We start from the raw sequence: 19,254 nt of genomic DNA, 5'->3' as shown, positions 1-19,254 counted from the left end.
GACTGTCCTCGGAGACTGGATGATGCAGTACAAACATCAGCTAGGGGTGTATTACCGTGAGTCATATCTAGCCTGCTGCTTGAGTGAAACGAGATCTTGTGCAAATGCTCTATCCAACTGTAACTGAACCTTGCCTCACAGAGCTTAGACATTTATGTTGTCTGATCACCTCACTTTCCCCAGATGTTATACTCAGCGGGGGCCCCGTGTCTTAGGTTTGTTTTGTTTTCTAAGCAAATTTGGTACTTGCACCTCTAAAATTATATGTTAGGAATCTAGTGAGAGATGCTGTTATCAGTGACTGAGCCAGCAAATGCTCAGTCTTATGCACAGACACTCTATTATCAATATGTATGTGAATTTACTGAGTATTTACTATTGCTCAGTCACATTTCAGATAAAACATTARAATGTTTTATCTGAACATTGGTGTTCATGGCAAAGCATGCAGCAGCGGTAACGCCAACCTTGGCATTGCTTGCAGGCTTTCCTTTTACACAGGTCTATTGGTTGGTTTTGGTTTTAGAGGGGAAGGAGTTAAAGTGAATGGATAGGAGATAATCCCTATGGGCAGTTCCACATGGGCAGCACCTGACTCTGGAATCAGCCCTGGCCTTTCACTTGTCATGGTTGCTCTTGTTGGTGAACGTAAGTACATTGAGAATGGCAGAAACAAGGAAGGCCTGAATTTGTGCCCACAGTTAGGACATAAATCTCCCGACTGAAATGTGGGAAACAAATTCAGGTCTGGATCCTGATGAGTATTTACTGTTTTACACAAAATGGGGCAGCACCAGCAGGAAAGCATGTGAGAGCGGTTCTATAATMTATTTGCTAAGAAATTATTTAAAAGATTCACATCAGCAGAGTGTAGAACTGAACCAGGATTTCCCCAATCCAAGAGGAAAGCTGCAGGCAGACTCCCTGGCAGTAGCTGACAGTAGTGACTCCCTGTTTCTTTCTTGTAGACTCCAGAGCATCCTCATGTGTAACAAGAAATTTAGTTTCATTTAGTTTCAAACTTTTGCATTAGGAAACTATTTCATGCTTAGATTCAGTTGCTTGGGTCTAGATGGAGCGTTACATGATGTCTCGGTGTTAAAGATAATGGCAGGCTCCACTCCTCTCCATTTTGTAGCAGTGTTTTCCTGTTGCTGCTGTTTCTTTATGACCCTCTGTGGACAAAGGATGTGCGGTTTTTGTACCAAACTATTTGTTGTATTTGCCTTATCTTTGCAGGTCCCCATGTCAATAGTCAAAAAGATATGAAAGCCAGTAACAATACTTATGCATTTTGCATTATTAAACTACTTGCTTTGTTTTAAAATGCCTCCAGGGTATAGTCACAGGAAAAGGTTTAGGAGAAGGACYGTGTATGTTCTACAGGGATGTTTCAGTCACTTTAACCCTTATTTAATGAACTGCACTAAACTGAGTGCTTAAAAGCCGTATAAATAGTCACTGAGATGGTAAGCAGCCTTTTTGAACTCAAAGCAGCTAATGAGAAACATTGATTTAGAGGAACTGAAAAACTTTGGCTCAAATTAGTAATGGGACAGGAGAACGTTTTACTGCTTCAATAGCTTGTGTGAAATGAATTGGTGGCCCCAGTCCAGTTTCTAGTAAATGTTTCACTGCTACAGTAATAGTCTGTCCATAAATCATCAGTAATGCCCACATCAGAAAAGTCACCACTAGCATTTGACCGTAATTGGCTGAGTGAACATGTTCATGCAGCGCTGCCCCCAGTGCCTTTCAAAGGGGGTTCTCTCTGCTAAAGTGGAACAGCACTGGCAAGGAACGTGGGTATTGCTGCAAATGCTCTTTTGGTAAAACCTTCATTTCTAATTCTGCAAAAGCTTCATTTTTGCCCAGAGTAAAACTCAGTGAGAGTGGAGGTACACAAAGAAAGCCAGTGAACTGTACGGACCTGAACCTCTCCTGGCCTTGCAGCTGATGTTCCAGTTATTCTTTTGCTCCTTTGGCTTGCCCTAGTATCAGTAGTATTTTCATCGCTGGGTGTTCACAGGCAACATGTTCTGCAATTTATGCAYTTAGTTCTAACACTCGCTAGTGGTTTCACTGCCTTTAACTTAAATGCAGTAAACCTGGTGTATGCTTGAAGAGTTATTCTGAGTTGGCTGTTACATTTTTTTTTTCATGTGAAACATGCTCTCTGCCTGCTGTCCTGTGGTTTGCCTCAGGGAGCCTCCACAACGTGTGCCCCTTAATAGACGCTAATAACATTTCGTTTGGTCAAGCTGCCAGCTTGTCAGCAAAAAATCCTCTTCAAGATCTTAAAAACCTGACATCTGCCTATCAGTGTGGGTGTATGATCCACAGGACCGTGTTATCGGAGCACTTAGGACAGCCTATTAAAATGGGCAAATCAGTTCAGATAAAATTAGAACTGACTCTGTTCTTTACCAAGTCCTTGAACTAAACCTACATCAAACTACTTTTGAAGTGACTGGCAAAACTCTTAGCGACTTTAATTGGAAGCATTCATTSAGGACTCTGATCTTTCACTTTGCTAACTCTTAAAATTAATCCTCTTTTGTTCCTTCCTGTGCACGCTGCCCTTGCTTGCTAGTGATGTCCCTTTGTGCAAAGTCGGCATCGTGGGATGGAAGGTACTGTGGCCACATGAGGCCTGCGAGGGACCAGAAATGTCCCCGCAGAGAAATCAAACCCAACCAACCAAACGCACCTAAGCAAGATATTTATGTTCCCAAAGCAAGCAGGATATTTATGTTCCCAAAGCTGCTCGCAAAGGGCTCCTTCTGAGTGAAAAGCTGTTCCTTGGGAATTGAAGCAGGAGCTGGCCCTTGAGCAGTGCCGGGCGGCCTGTGAGCGCCCACCTGCGCGGGGAGTTGCTCCCTGCCTTCCTTTCAGACACGGTGACAGCGGCCTCACGAGCAGGCTCCAGGGAAAAACAAGGTAACTTCTCACATGAAAGCTCTGTTAGGAATTTTGTTTTAGCGTTAATCACATCAGTGATCTATACGCTGCCCTCAGGAAACGGTGGCAGCAAAGTTCTCGCTGGTTGCATTTGTGTTGAATTTTTCCTTACAGCAGAAAGGTTAAAGTCACTGGAGGGCTCCTTACATTGGAAAAGAGCTGGATGGGACTTTTTGTGTTGCCTTCCTTCCAAATGATGTCCAAGACAATTAGAGAGCAAGATTTCAGAGGTGTGACAGACTTAATGCTATAAGTGGTATTTCCATTAGCTTATACCAGTATTTACTACACGGCCATATTTAGTCTAATTGAGGCAGGCAGGAAAATGGGAGCAAGCAGAAAAAAAGAATGGCCCAAGAGCATCCACTCCCCAGCAGATGCTTAAAGGGATGGATCTTGGAAGGRTCCATCCATGAGCTGGAGTAAACCACAGGAATCCTTCCTAGGCCTGCAGGATTATCCAATAGTCTGTGATGTGGCTCTGAGGTTAAAAGCTGCAGACTCACCCGTGTTAGAGGTAGAGACCTGTAATAGGTCTCTTCTAATAGCCTTGGAAGTACATAAAAAAGTGGACATGAAGTATGCACCAAATGTGCAAAAGCCTCAGTGAATAAAAGTATCTTTACTACTAGAATAGATGGAGTTCCCTTTAACAGTTGTGCATCTAGTGAGCACCTGCAAAATAACGATTTACTCTAAATATTGTTTACATTCTTGGGAGAAATTGTTAGTATTATCTGCATTACAGTGGTTACAGTGTGTGCCTTCGGTCTGTTTCCCTCTCTCCACCACCCGCATCTGAAGTTTTGGTAGATGATTCTCTTTAAAATCAAAGAGATTTCTTAATGAAGGTGATTTCTGGAATCACCTAAAGGAATTTTCAGGACAGTGGTAATAAAATGCTTTAGAAACACTCTAACATGTCAGAAGCTCCTCATTTAAGCAAAATTTTGCCAGAGTCCTTTCTTGTTCAGGACTCTGCAAGGTGTGTGAGATGATGGATACTCTTAGGAAAAGCTAGAAAGTTCTGGAATATTTGGCAGCRTGGATGATAATTGGCCTGGAGGTGGTGGTCATGCAATTTAAGATGTGCCTTGAAAACAGACTTTGCAGAAGAACCACATGCGTAACTCACAGAGGAACCATCATCGCAGGATGGTAACTGGGGCTTGCGCTCAGGAAACTCACGAGGTGCTTCTGTGCCCGGCTTGAAAAGTTTGGTGTTGACAATAGAATTGCAGAAGAAGTTAGGTTGGTAGGGACCTCCTAGGGTCATTTAGGCTAGGTTTCCACTCAGCAGAGTCAACCTTAGGGTTAGATGGGATTTCAAGGGACATCAAGCTGCTGTGGGCCCTGTCCAATGGAGTTTTGATCATCTCCAGGAATGGGGATTCACCAGTCTCACAGGGCAACCGTTTTGGTTGGGATCGTCATGCTTGTGGTGATAATGCTTTTTCCTAACGTTTTATCAGAAATGATGAAGCATGGTTTTCTCTATAGGCAAAACTTCTGCAGAGTTGCATCTCACCATGGCAGAAGGAATATATATGCAGCCTGAAGCTGTTTGCATTTTTCTCTAATTGTCCTGAACCCAACAACAGCRACTACTTCTCATCAAATTGCAACTTCTGTGGCAAATGGTAAATGCGAAAGTAGAAGGAAATACTTCCATTCTAAATAATTTAAAGACATGTAGCATTAAAAGAGATAAAGCAAATGAGACACCTAAACCTAATAAGAGTTAGATAGTTTTCATCTTAGACCTCAACATCTATGTTTTCCTTCGGAACATCAAGATGGAAGGAATTAATTCTTAGGGAATAGCTTGATCCCTTTTTATTAGCATGATTTTTTTTTCTATGAACACATCAAGTCATGTGATCTGAAAATTGCACTAAAAATGAACTAAATTCAAAATATTCAGAACATTTAATTTTTTATGCTAATATATACCTGCAAAAACCACACTGTTCTCTGCAGCAGCAGAAAAGACTATATATAGAAGAAATCATCATCTAAATACCTTTTTAACGTGTCAGGAATGAGATATCTGTATGTTTAACTCGCTCATGTAGGCAGTGAAGGAATAAAAACTAAATTTTTGATTTTTATTTCAGACTATTCTTGTTTAATGTTTTCTATACCGTAAGTTTTAGTTAGAAGAATGTGTCATTTTCAGTTATAATCAGAACTAGTTAAGAAGTGCTAGAGACACTTTCTTTTTTTTTTTTTTTTTTATGATATGGATGGTTTCTAATAATATTTCATGGTGTTTTTCATCTTCTGTGGAGTAAAAAAAAAATTCTTGTGTTTTTGCTGTCTTCAGTGAGTCCCTTCTAGCTAAACAGCTTTCCTGCCTACACAGGCATCCTTATACATCTGCTCCCTGATTTAACCTTGAATCATTGGGACTGTTGCTTAATTTGACTTCAACTTTTCTAAGATGTAGCTGCTAACTTTGCCTTCCATTTAGTGAGCTAAGCCTTCAGTTCTTGTTAGCTTTCTCTCAGCTCCCAGGCCCAGCTGTTCCTRGATGGTACCTGTTATGGTCACCAGAGCATGCTGGACTCCTTTTTAGCCTGCAAACTCTATAAATAGCAGTAGTTTTCCGTTTATCCTTAAAATGGAACTTATATGAGATGCCGGTTGTTTGAATGATTCTGGGAGTGGGAATATTATGATGCCTAAGTGTCGTTACTTTAGGCATGAAGATGGAATGAAARAAGTGTAGAATATAATATCTGTGATGATTGCATTCTAGTCACGTCATGCAACCTGTTTCGTAGTTTGAAGCTACTTCTAATTTCCAGTATAAACTCATTCACAACTGGAATATTCCCACCTAATCCATCATCTCTCTCAGTTCCCTGAGTGTCATTTGAGGCAGTTTTAAATGTGACCTGGAAAGGTAGGGAGCCTGTATGTCTCAGCAAGCTCTGTTAGAAACAGCAGACATAAATAGCATGATTTAACGTTTTTGTGGTTGACAGTGCTTCATTAATCAATGATTTATCAGGAGTCAGTGGCCAGTAGGTTTGGATACATCTAAAAGACTCTGCAAAGCCTTTCAGAGTTGCTATCTTTTCATGTATTTCTTATATACATATATAGTTATGTGTGTGTGTTTATATATATATATATATATGTTTAAGTAGTTAACAAAGAAAATACACAATCCTGAACCAGAGAGCACAACTCTATCTTCCTTTGGGGGTCTGACACTTAATTAGATCACAGTCCTATTTCAATGCTAAAACACCCACACAATGGAAAATCACTGCCAAAATGCAGGTATCAGTTGACCATTTCTTCCCATGGGACTCGAACGTGATTGATGTAATGCTGTGCTGACCTTAGGGAGATCCATTTCACCCCAGAAATTGTTTGTTGATCCATAGCTCTTTTTATTTAATGTTTCTTGCAAAAGAGATTTTATTTTTGCTGGAAGAACCCCTAGTCTTTTTGTGAAATTTGTAGGTCTGTTATGATTTTGCATCCAAGCATCCTTCTATTTAGGGACTAACAGGGAAACTGTTTCATTTGCAGTTAATAGTGCATAACATACCCTTGCTTGCATCAGCCACAGGAGGCAGGATTCGGTAACTTGCTGCAGGACTGTGGCTAGAAGATAGGTGGTAGATTTACCACATCTGCCCTGTGAGCAAAGGCTGAGGGAGCTGGGCCTGTTCAGCCTGGAGAAGAGAAGGCTGAGGGGRGACCTGATCAGTGTSTATAAATACCTCAAGGGAGGCAGTGAGGAGGAGGGGGCGGCCTCTTTTCAGTGGTGGCCAGCGAGGGGACTAGAGGAAACGGCCACAAGCTGAGGCACCAAAAGTTCCCCAGGAACTTAAGGAAACACTTCTTGACAGTGAGGGTGCCAGAGCCCTGGCACAGGCTGCCCAGAGAGGTTGTGGAGTCTCCTTCTTYGGGGATCTTTAAAACCTGCCCAGATGCCGCCCTGTGCCATGTGCTCTGGGTGTCCCTGCGTGAGCAGGGGGTTGGACTAGATCATCTCTAAAGGTCCCTTCCAACCTYARCCATTCTGTGATTTGGTGATTTAGCAAGCTTGTGTCACACAGATAGAACATGAAGACAAAATGTTGCTCTGCTAAGTAGTAAAGCTCAGAGTTTTTATTTTCAGGATTATTGCAATAAGTAAACTTTCTTTGCTAGGGGCATATATAGATATGAATATAATTGTAGATATGCAGAACTAGTCAAAGCTCTAGATTCTATGACAAGTTTTGGCTAAACTGTGAAAGGAATGATTTCAGTGAGATTGCATGCTAATTTTCAGAACAGAGGAGGGTTTATTTTCTTGTATGAGGGAATTGTCTGATCACTAAAACACCTTGTTTAATATTTCCTGCATTTTATTGACTTTTATAGGGCATTATCACAGTGAAAGAAGATTTGATAGCTTACAGGAACAACTGGATGATTAGACTTGAGTAATAAAAATCAGATGTAATTTAGTGGCACAAAATACAAGGTCATGCCATAAGAAAAACTGAGCAGAAGATTCTCATACTCTGTGAAGTTCATGTTTTGCAAACAGCTAAGACATAGCAGTTGACCAGAGAATGATTCTGAATTTGCAGTGTCAATGTAGTTATGAAGGAGGAAAACATGCTACCCGTTTTAAAAGAAGTCCAATAGATGGAAGGAAGTTTTAGCCCTGTTGTACACAGTACTACCCCAGAGACCACAGCCTTTAATGTTAGACCATGAATCTTCATTCATGGAGATTCAGCAATAGCTGGAGAGACAGGATACCAGGAGGAGTAAGGGATTTCTMTCGGAATCCCTTCCTGGAATCCCTTCTGGAGCCATTATCCATTGAACATACATACGGTGGTAGAGTTTCACTGGTTCTGCTTACCCAAACAAAGCTTGAGAGGAGGTGCAGTTACTGCCTACAAATGCATAACACCAAAAAGTAGCAACAAGAGAAACACAGTGTTTAAAGAGTAGTTWAAAGATTTATACAATTTCTGAGAAAATACTTCATTGCACTGCAAGGCTGTGTTTTCAAATTGTGTGTGATTTTATACACAAAAATAAAYGATTTTTTTTCATTCACCACTAACACCTAAACAAGCAGCATTTATTTCCAAGTGGAGGAGGTARTAACTCAAACAGGCATGAATACCAACATGACTTCTGTGTAGAATTGTGGAATTTGTAATGACTGTAAATACTCCAGAGCCTCCTCTGTTGAATCTCAGCTGTAAAATAGTGTCTATGAGAGCAGCAGCGCCGCTCCCTCTAAGAATATGTCAGATCACACGTTCAGTTATTGATTTATTAATAGTGACTTCTGARAAGAACAAGCCGCATGTTGAAACACAGATGAGGCTTTCTGCAGAGATCCTGGAGAGATTCTTRTGTTGGCTTCTCCCTCCCAAATCTCTGTTAAATATCCAAGATCAGCTCAGGAGCAGAATTTTCTCCAGTTTTCAAGGGGAACGTGTTTCATGTTATCCCATTGTATAAGGTCCCTGTTAAAAGCGCCAGAACTCAGGGAGTGCTGGAGGCAGAGGGGAGCAGAGGGGGAGCATCTCAGAGAAGCAGAGAGAGCGGAGGTCTGTGAGTGCTCAGGAATGTTCTGCTGTCACGTACATCGGCTCTGGAGTCTGCCCTGCTTACATTAATGTCCACGTTTACCTTAGTTTTTACCCCTGGATAGAGTTGCAAATCCACTGCATTGAGTCCTGTGATTTGAAGGAAGCTTTGCTGGCAGCTGTCTTGGGGGTTGGAACAAATTGGGTTTAGGTCAAAACTGAAGTGAACTTACCTGGTAGATTTTTATATACCTCTGCTTCCACAAAAAGAAAAGAGCGAGTCTCTTCTGTATCCCGCTCCTTGCTAGCAGTGACCACATCCCCAAGACTCTAGTAGTTCAAGGTCACTTTCAAGTTTTACTTAGGCCTCCTGGTCTTCTCAGTTTGTGAACAGATGTGGACAGGGTTAAAGGAGCGCCAGAGGAAATACAAACTTAGCAAAGTGCTACGAAGTTGTTGCTTTCTGGTCTTGTTCATAAGGGTCTTGATCATGAGGGAACTTGTTGTTCTTGAGGGTCTGCAAATCCCTTGAGTGGGATTGGGCAGTTAYGGTGAAGAGGGCTGGGCAGGACTTTTTTACTACTAAATGTTCCCATCAAAAAAAAAAAAAGCATTTTATTGAAACAGAAAGCTTTCATAGAACCTAGCAGTTTTGGTGAACATAAAACTGGAAGTGGGTTCTGAAGTCCTGGATGGAAAGCCCTGGAGGAATAAGCAGCGTTCCGATGGATAGAGCACTGACTTGGGACACAGGAGACGGCTTCAAGGCTTTTGCCGCTCTCTGTTGGGAATAGGGGACTGGAATCCTGCTAGGATGGCTCAACTGCTAGAAAACCTCAGCTCTGCAAATTGCAGCTCCTGCGTGTCAGAGGCACTCGCTGCCCAGTAGGCCAGAAGAGCACTCTATTCCTCCGTTGAATTGGGACATAATAGCACTCTATCCCTCCCTTTTTCTTCTAATTTAAGAATGAAAGTTTTGAATTCTATAAAGGAATCTGAATATTTTTAAAATTTCAAAAACTTCATATGGCAGGAAAAGCATCTCATTAAAATTCCAGTCATTTTTATAAAAAAAAGTATTGCTYCTTGAAGAAAGAATATTTCACCCTCGAGTTAGCAACTGTCCCTCTGATATSTTTAGAGACCATTAGTGGCCTGTGACATACAGCTCGCAAGTAACTGCTTGTAGCAATGGGCATTTCTGAGTCTTTTGAGTAGACTTATTGAGGCTGCACTTGAGCAAGCAACAGTCAGTGCGGGACTAGCCAGAAAACAGTTCTGTACCTGAAATGACAGAAACTGAGAAGAAAGAATGTAAAACTGATGAGTGCTCCTGGAATCACATTTTTCAGGAACCACATCTCTATGAAAAATAGGAATCTATTACACAAATTTCCCTAGTTAATGAAATTTGGGGCATATTCAAGATTTTTATCTGTTATAATACATCTCTTGCATTTGATATATAGAGAGAGAAAAGAGAAAAGAAGTTCAAAAACAAGTTTGTGGAGTGTTCTGCAGGAGAGGATCATTTTGTGTCTCTCCTTTCAACACTGTCAGATGCAGTGTGTTTAATCAAAAAGGATGGTGCTGCATCCTAAGTATGTTGAAATAGGAGTTAATATGATGTTGAAGTAAGAGAGAGCACTATATTTTTAATGTGCTGCGAGAGGTTTTTATGAACATTTCTTGTCAGTGTTCTTGCCTGTATATTAAGTAATTTTTTATCTAATCATTGATCAAAATGTTTAAAAGTATTTAAAAGTAAGAGCACATTTAGGATGGAAAATCCTGCAAAGAAGTTGTAGTAGCATTTCAGCYATTTAAAGTCAGTGGTGTATTGTATAACCTTGTGCAAAACATCTTGCAGAGTATGAAGCTCTGATTCAGTTAAGCAAAAAGTATAATATAAGATGAAAATTTATACTGAATCTGAGATGAGTTTTATGGGGATTAAAGAGTAGCATCATGAATGACAGGTCTTTGAACTGTGTATTTTGAATAGTTTCTTCAAGAAAAAAGCATATGTGATAGCACTTTCTGTCAGTCTTCTAAAGAAGTTCTGAACTAGTTGACAAACTTTCAGCTAAGTTAGCATGGAGGAACAGGTCTCAAAGATGATAATTTCCTAGAGCATTTTTGAAAGAGTGGCCTATTAGAGGAGGGAAGCCCTGTCAGTGGCCCTGTTGAGAGGATGGCAGACAAAATCCATCCGCCGTTATCCATCTTGTTGGGCAAGAGCAAGTTGGTCAACAAGATTGCAYACCATCCAAGTAATGGGCCCATGCATGATATGTGAGCAAAGAGCACGTGTGCCAGGTATGACTTCAGACAGACTCACACTGTGCCTGGCGCCAAAAAGAAATGTTAACAGGCTATGGAGCAAATGTGGAATATGCTACGTAGAGAAAAAGTGGGGTTGGGGAGCAGTGGGAGTAGTATGGAGACATGGTGGGCAGATGGGGAGGAATAGAAGGTAATGCCATGTAGTAGAACATGGAAAATGTGGAAATATATTAAGTGTTGTGGGGTGAATTGAGTTTCATGATGGGGACAAAGTGGAAGACATGAGMTGCAAATCTGTTGGAATCTGGATTTCTTTAGTTCTGCTCCCACCATAGCTATTTGTTTCATTTCACCTGCAGGGCTTTGTGCACAGTTGCTCCTTTTAGGTGGATGGGCTTGAATGTGGTGGAGGGTTAGTGCTCGGATCCATGTGCTAGGGTGACTGTCCCAAATTTGAATTGTGCAAGACCTATTTTAAGTATTGTGTGTATTTACAGACTGCATTATCAAGAAAGAATATGTATTTTTTAATTTAAATGAACTTTATTTTGGTTGTCACATCCAAATTTTCTTTGAAAACTGTAAATTAGAGGTCTGTGCTATGGCGGAGTCTGTTGAAAAGAACTCAAAATAGCCAGATTCAGGAACCTCCAGTCCCCTGGATGTTGATCACCATCTGTGTGTTTTCTTTTGTGCCACTTAGCTGAAGAAAAAAGGTATGTCACGCTACCTTTATTTTCCTTTTTCCCGTTCCTTTTTTCTTCTTGAATCTTTGAGACTGTCTGAAAGCTAGTGTTAAATTTTTCATTCGGTCTTGGTTTATTATTCACTTAGGCATAGCTAAAGCAGCTTAAATCTGTCTCTCTGTCCCGCAAGAAATAAGATGTTTCTGTTTCAATGACAATTTCATCAAATCTTGGATAGAATTTCAGCAAAACAAGTATGGATAAGTGTAGATCAGTGCGTGCACAAGGCAGGGAAGATGGGTGATCCAGTCTTTCTGCTGATTAAAACAACAAAAAAATCAAGGCTTCAAACATTTTCAAGAAGTAATCTCATTTTTTTTTCCTGCCAACTTTACCCATTCTCCCTACAGTTAACACAGTTGTTTGAAGGTGACGAGCCTGTTTCCATGAGATAAAATAATTAAAAAAAAGTAACAGAAACAATAGAAAATACAAATCCTTGCTGTTAGCCTTCAGAAGCGCTTCTCCGAGTGGGGTCCTGCCGGTGTGGTACGTGTGGAAGCACTTGGAGCTGGAGAGCCCCGCTGAAGGCACAAGTTCTGTCCACTTTCCAGCATAAATCCGTGAAGGAAAGCCACCCTTGAAAGGGGCATATGACTCTTTCCTTTCCTTTCTTTTTTTTTTATTTTTTTCCTTTTTAGGTTGACTAGAAGGGTTCCTGCGGGAGCCGTGTATGTTCATTATGCCGCTTTTCTCCTTCTRTAACTGCCTGAGACCTCCAAACTTGAAAGGCTCCTTAAATTGCAGTTCTCAGAAATGTGACTTTGTTTAAAGAAGAAGAAAGATGTGATAGGTTGTCATGTTTCTCGCTGTATAGCTCCAGATCAAATGTATTCAGATTATAGATATTTTTGCTGTCAGCCTTGCCAACTTTGTCAAGAAAGACAAGCCTGATTCTTTCCCACTGACACATCATTACCAGTAATATTCTGCAGGACAAAGTTGGCTCTCAGTGAAACTTATCCAGGCCTGTTGTTTTAGCATAGGCTTACAAGTATCATAAATTACCAGATCTGGCGCCACAATTGAAGCTGCATTAATACCTAAGCCAAAAGAGAACCTGTCTGACTTTCCAATAGCCCTATTTCCCTGCTAGTAATTTAAAGCCATACCTAAAGTATTGGCAGGGTTACACAGAGGATGGTCACGCTGGCAGAATTGTTTTTGCAGGTTGCTTTATAGAGGAGGAACCAGAAGGAGACTTGCAAATCTTTTCCATGTACTTGAGTCACTTACTAGTTCTTAGTGGAAATTAACTGGAACTCAGTGGTGCTAGGGAGAATTTGCACCAGGTCTTAGGTTTAATTTGAGCTTAATTGGCATAAAATGTGTTCACACTGATACATGTAGGTGTGAACACATTTTATGCCAATTAAACTCAGATTTACACAATAGAAACGCTTAGAGTAGACAAGGAAAAGGGGATACGTACACTCAGAAGAGCCTATACCAGAATACCTGTTTTATTTTAAATTCACACCTTGCAATACTCTATATAATTTCTCTGTGTAGACAAATGGTGACATTTGAAAGGGATTTAGCTTCTCAGGACTAAATGCTCCTGCCTCCTAACTATTTAAAGGCGTAAGTCATGGCTGCAGTACTTAATTATTCCGAATAGAGGAAGTGACGCAGAAGACAATTTCGGCACATTTGGAACAAAAAGTCCTTCTCCAGATAACACAGGCTTGGAGAGTGCATTCCAGGTGAAGTTTTCCAAACCRAACAAACCTCAGGTAGCATCTGAGAGACTAAATTGCTATATTCTCGTTGTAGTGCTCCTGGAAGAATATGATGCATCTCCTTATTTTGCTATAGTTCTGATCAGCGGTGAGCGATCTCTGAACTGGGGGATCGTATAGAGMTGTTTCCAGTGTTACACATGCTTTGCTGTGTGGTCTCTCTGAGACTATATACTGGTTTTCATCTCCATCTGTTAGCTGAACTCAAAGCCTTCACTTCTCTTTTACAGAGAAATAGGYGGTTGTTCCTGTTGCTGCAGCTTTTGGGACATATTTTCTGGTTCATCTGTTGTTTCAGCCATAAAATATAATGTAGGTATAAAAAATAACGGTAAGAGTGAAAAGACTCCTTGAGGCTGAAAGTAGAGTATATACAGCATTGTTTGAAATCAGATGCTATTTTAAAAACGATATATTAGAGGTAAATGAATAATATTTTTTCCTTGAGTGAATTCAATATGGCTAATGCTCCAGAGCTGCAGCTGGGCTGCTCCTGAGAAGATCTACAGGAATGTGTGATAACTCTTTGTTTCTTGAATGCTAGATTTTCTCTTCCATGAAAAATTTCAAAATTTGCATGGAAAATAATTTCAAGTTGGAATATAAATCCTGCATTTGGAAGGCAAATATATCATTTTAATGATGTCAAAAGATTTTTATTAAGTTAATTTCCACTTTTATATTGTATTGGCTCCCTAAATGTGATACATATAATTTTCCATATAAAATTACAATTAAAAGTTTAAAATAATACAAGAATGAGTAGATTAATTGCTATGTTCAGCTGCTGAAATGGAAAGTTTTGACATTTTCTGTCAAAAACTTCAGTTGAAACCAACAACATATCTGCAAAACACTTCCATTTTGATAAAATTATATTTTTTTTGCAAAAGAACTCTTCTGCCAATTTTAGTTAGCTTTAAAAGAAAGCAAAAGAAAGACTTGGTATAGGTAATGGAAGTGCAGCAGAAATAACATGAGACCTGGGTTGAGACCACTTGGTAATGGCTTCATCTTTTGTGGTGGCTCTTTTATTTCATTTTACACTTACACATTTTCATTCTTTTATTTCTTTATACACTTAAAATTGTGAATGTTAGAAGTAATATTCCCCCCCTGCCCCTCAGCAACTCTCTCTGCTATAGCAAGTGAGGCGATATTACTAATGTTGGTTATAATGACTACCCAGAACTAGTGCAAGAACTACTATAACCCTAGCTAGCACAAGCAGCATTCCAGGATGCATTTGGTCCCTATATCTAATGGAGGATTCGGACCATTTGTGCGGTTGTAGCTTAGGAGTTTGCCACGGAAAACTCATTGCAAGAAGCATTTCCTCTGAACTAGTTAAGTTTTATGAAGACTGGTGCAGGGCTCAGGGAGCAGAATGTCTTTATAAAGGCATCGCTCTGCGCCGTGCGCTCCTCTTGAGGGGAATTGCTAACTGGCACCTCCATATATGCAAGAACTTGGCTAGGGCAAAAGAATCCCTAATTATATTTTAGAAACAAGTCTAAGAAACTCAGAGTGGTCAAAATAACTCTCCAGAAATGCAGAAAACATTGTATCTCTGGAAACCTTCCTGGGACAGATACTTGTGTTTCCCAAGAGGATGAAACAAGGGGAAAAAAAGCAAGTCCATTTTTTAATTTTTTTTTTCTGTATATGAGTTTGTGGCTTCCTTAAAGTCCTTAAAGGTTATCCTTGTATTTGCAATTGCTTTTTTTTTCTCGGGAGCTGAAACCCATTCGGACAAAAATCAAATTCAAGGCTGAAATGAGCAGGATTAAAATACAGTTATTTTAAGTGTTCTATGTGTCTGGTTTTGTTTGTATAAATTAAGCTTATCTGATACTTGGCAAGTCAAAATGTATAAAATTCGGTGATGGATGCCAGAACAAGGGGAAGAGGATAAGAAAGCTTCTAACTAAAAAAGACAGTTTAATTTTAAGTTCTTTCTGAAAACAAACAGGCACAAAGAAAAAAAAAATCCCGCCCTTGTTGTTTTAGCTTTCTTTATATTGTTCTTGTTTATTTTTCTCAAAGCAACTTTCCCCTCAAATTTGGCCTATTTTTACTTAGTGTCTTTTCATGGTGTCTAAAAATATATTTTTGAATATTCACAGTAAATCCACTGCTTCTTTATGCCACTGTTTGAGAGGTCCTTGTGATCAAAGATATTATTCCTGTTTCTCAAATCCACCRTGCCACTCTTAAGTGTTTATCATGACATTTTCCAGTTGCCATTGCTGCCTAAAATACTCCGAAAAAGATGCCTTCTTTTTTGAAATATTATGGAAAAAGGGGGAAAAGGAGAGAAACATTTTCATCACTCTACCACTGTGTGATGTCTTTTTAATCACAACGTCAGGTATGGTATAGATTTGGCAGAGAAAATACTACCTGGACTCAGTGTAGCAGGGGACTACGTATTTTGGCCAGAGGTTTCAGTGCAACTAAAAATACAGATTCTGCAGCATCCAGATGTTTTAGAAATTTCTTGTATGTTGGCAAGTTATTCATTTGAAAATCAAACCCAGCAATATTCAAGGAAAAAAAAGGCTTATTTTAGCATCTTAAATATTAGAAGATTACAGTATTTAATATGAAGTCATATCTGGTCCTGAATTCCTTTTTGTTTCATTTCTCTTCATTTTATTTTCAATTATAACAAGTTTTTTTAAAAAGTCATTCCTGGTAGAAATAATTAATGTTCTTTCAGATTTTCCTTGCTTGAAAATAATAATAAAAAATCCTATTTTGTTGCTTATTTTTTTAATGCTGGAATGGAGTTGGCCTCAATATGCGAGTCCCTGTTGAGTTCTCCCTGTGAAGGAAATCAGCTGGACATGCAGTTTGTCCCAACCCTGCTCTATGCCTGTCTTTGGCTTATCCCTTGGACAGGGAGAAGGAGCTGTTCCTGTAAATCCAGTAGCCCGAAATCATGCAGGTCTTTCAGTCACCAACTAGACTTTTTTCCAGCTAGCATCAGATTTGATTCTGATGTTTTACAGTAGCAGTTTACAGGGATTGTCACAACTTTCCCTCCTCCAAAAAATACTTACTCCTTGAAATAATCACAAATTTGTCTATCCGTGCCTTGGTTTGTTTGCCGAGCAGTAACCAGAAAGAAACAGTAAAGTCCAATGTACGTTGTTCATACGAGATTCAGAAGGGTTTCTGGTCTTTTATCTCTCTCCGGATATTCAGGAAATTTCCTGAATGTTTCCTACTGTCTAGTTTCACGTTTTCACTGATTCGGAAAATCTTCCGGCTGTCATGGTTTGCTTGCTTTGGTTGCTGGGGAGGGAAAAAAGGGGTGCTGATTTTAAAAGGTGATCAGAGTCTGTGGACTATAAACACCCCTCTAATTGCAGAGACCTTGAGGGAGTCTTATTATTATTTTGCCTGCTACGCATGAACATCTAGGGAAAATAAATAAATAAAATAAAAGAACCAACCCCCCAAACGGCGTCTTTATTTTTAGGCCTTGTTGATTCTGGGCCCTCTCGCGGTTGCGGCTACCTGGCAACGGCCGGTTGCCATGGCACCGCCGGCGCTGCTGCTGCTGCTGCTGCGCGGGCCTGGCTGGGCCCAGCCCGAGGCTGCGGGCCCTGCGGCCGCTCAGGGCTGGGCAAGCACCGAGAGGGAGGGAGGCAGCTTGTTCTCCGGCCCCTGTTTCTCTTGGGAAGCCGAGAGCTGCTCCTGGGGGCTTTGTCTTCTCTTCAACATTGTTGTGCCGGCTCTCCGCRCGCTCATCGTCTCTGCGCTTTCCACACTTGCGTTTGTATCTGCAGGTGTCTTCCTCAAATGCTCACTGAGAGGGTGCTCCTTCTTTTTCAGTTTATTATTCCTGATTTTTTTTCCSCTGTCAGCTAGAGACATCCAGCTGACAAGGCTAGAACCCATCTTGTTTGCATCCACATTTATACCTTACGCCAACAGTTATTTTGTCACTAAGTTAACTAAGTTAAATTCTAGTCTATTGAAATTTTGATATGATTACTGGGATCTTGGTCTGAAAATTTGCTTGAGAAAGTTCTTAGAAAAAGATAATTCTCTGCCTGGGATGGCAGGACTTTCTTAGTTTTCSTTCCAGACCTGGACTGGATTGCTCCAAGTTCCATATCTTGGTTTCTAATCAACTCTTCTTTGCTCAGTTGATGCAAGTTAGAAATGATTAGAAATGGATTAGAAAATGTAGTTCTGTTGATACTCTCCACCATTCTGCTCATGGTGGGGAAGGGCTTGAGGAGGAGTGGACAGATCCCACAGTCAAAATTGGTTGTGCAGCTAGCCTCAACAACAGGGATTCATCTTTTACAACCTAAATATCAACGATTACTAGGAGAGATGGGATCCACCTGGCAGGTAGGGGGAAAACATCTTTGCCAGGAGGCTGTCCAGACTAATAAGGAGAACTTTAAGTTAGGAATGACAGCAGAGGGAGGTTATAACCCACAATCAAGTGGAAAGGTGCTCTATTGAGTTGGTAAGCACAAGCACAGGGTGATATGGACAGAAGAGAGCTTTTAATGAACCAAATGGGGCTGAAAGGAACCCACCTCAAGAGTATGCACATAAATAAGGAAATGCCAGCAGGAAATGACAGCATTGTGAGGAAAGCTCTCATAGCTTTACTTGGGAATAGTAGAACCAGGTGGCTCTCTGAAGTGCCTGCATGCTAGTGCACCCTCTATGAGGAGCGAACAGGAGGAATTAGGGGCCTGCATGCACTTTGCAGCTGCAGGGCTACAGTCTCACCAGGAGCACAGAGACRTGGTGGGACAGCTCACCTGACTGGAGTGCTGCAACGGATGGATAGGGGCTCTTTAGAAAGTACAGGCTGAGAAAGCAAATACSTTAAAGGGCAGTGAGAATGCATGGAGCTTTGCCTAAGAGTAGATGATGACACAGCTGAAGGCGTATGGGTCACAATTTGAGAGCAGCCCAACACAAAAGTTAATGTGGTTGATGTCTGATGCAGACCACTTGTTGAGGAAGAAGAAGGTAGATGAGGTCTTCTTCAGATAAAACACAGGAAGGCTGATGTTTGCGGTCCCTGTTTCTCATTGGGAACTTGATCTGCTGGCAACAGCAGGGCACAAACAAWCCAGGAGGTTTCTACAGAGCAGGACTGGAAAAAGCAAATGTCATTTCTATCTTCAAGAAGGTCAAAAAGGAGGATCCTTGCAATTATAGGCTGGTTGTCTTCTTTCTTGGGAAGGTTATGGAGCAAATATTGGAAGCCATTTCCAAACATAATAAGGACAAGAAGGTCWTTGGGAGTATCAGCGTGGATTTACAAAGGGAAGTCATGCCTGACCAATGTGATAGCCTTCTGCAATGAGGTGACTGTCTCAGTGGATGAAAGGAAAACAGTAGATATTGTTTGACTGTTGCAAGGCTTACAACACTGTCTGCCATAACATTCTCATAGAAAAGCTGATGAAATACAGGCTGTGTAAGAGGATGGTGATATGGACTGAAAATGAGCTGATCTGCCAGGCTCAGAGAGTTGTGCACGGTGGCATGAAGTCCAGCTGGACATCAGTCACTAGTTGTATCCCCTAGAGGTCAACACTGGGTCCCATACTGTTTAGCATCTTCATTAATGACCTGAATGATGGGACAGAGGGAACTCTCAGCAAGATGATACCAAGCTGGGAGGAACAGCTCATTTGCCAGATTGTTGTGTCACTGGACAGAGTGATCTCAAGAAGCTGGAGAAATTGGCTGCCAGGAAACTYGTAGAGGTCAACARGTGGAGGTGCAAAGTCCTGCACCTWGGGAGGAAAAATCTCATGTGCAGGTGTATGTTGAGGGTTATCCAATGGGAAAGCCGCTTTACAGAAAAGGATCTGGAAGTCCTGGCAGAYGGCAAGTAGACCATGAGCCAGCACTGTGCCCTTAACGGTGAAGACCACCAGCAGCATCCTTGGCTGCATGAGGGAG

This window comes from Nothoprocta perdicaria, unplaced genomic scaffold, assembly GCF_003342845.1.
Source record: "Nothoprocta perdicaria isolate Ctin4 unplaced genomic scaffold, notPer1 scaffold_84, whole genome shotgun sequence".
NCBI classification, from domain to species: Eukaryota; Metazoa; Chordata; class Aves; order Tinamiformes; family Tinamidae; genus Nothoprocta; species Nothoprocta perdicaria.
This window is presented reverse-complemented; position numbering follows the sequence as displayed.